Source organism: Etheostoma spectabile, chromosome 6, assembly GCF_008692095.1.
Source record: "Etheostoma spectabile isolate EspeVRDwgs_2016 chromosome 6, UIUC_Espe_1.0, whole genome shotgun sequence".
Taxonomy (NCBI): Eukaryota; Metazoa; Chordata; class Actinopteri; order Perciformes; family Percidae; genus Etheostoma; species Etheostoma spectabile.
Window position 1 is genome coordinate 31,345,248 of NC_045738.1, and position 226 is coordinate 31,345,473.

A 226-nucleotide genomic window follows, 5' to 3' on the forward strand; every position below is an offset into this window, starting at 1 on the left:
GTAACCAGTGAAGTGCTGCTAAAACAGGTGTGATGTGTGCCCTTTTGTTAATGTGAGTTAAAAGCCTTGCAGCAGAGTTCTAAACAGCCTGGAGACGGTAAAGCTCCTTCTTGCTCAAACTTTTAAAAGTCTTTTAAAGTAAAAGTCTTTTAAAAAGACTTTTACAGTAATCTAAGCGAGAGGAAATAAAAGCATAAATGATCATCTCCAACTCACCATTTGACAC

General features: G+C 37.2%; 1 protein-coding gene across 1 annotated transcript in view; it reads left to right on the top strand.

Annotated features, from left to right (window-relative positions):
* The window catches only part of LOC116691599 (single-minded homolog 1-A), a 26,579-nt gene that overhangs the window by 9,438 nt on the left and 16,915 nt on the right, over positions 1-226 (top strand). The window lies entirely within an intron of this gene.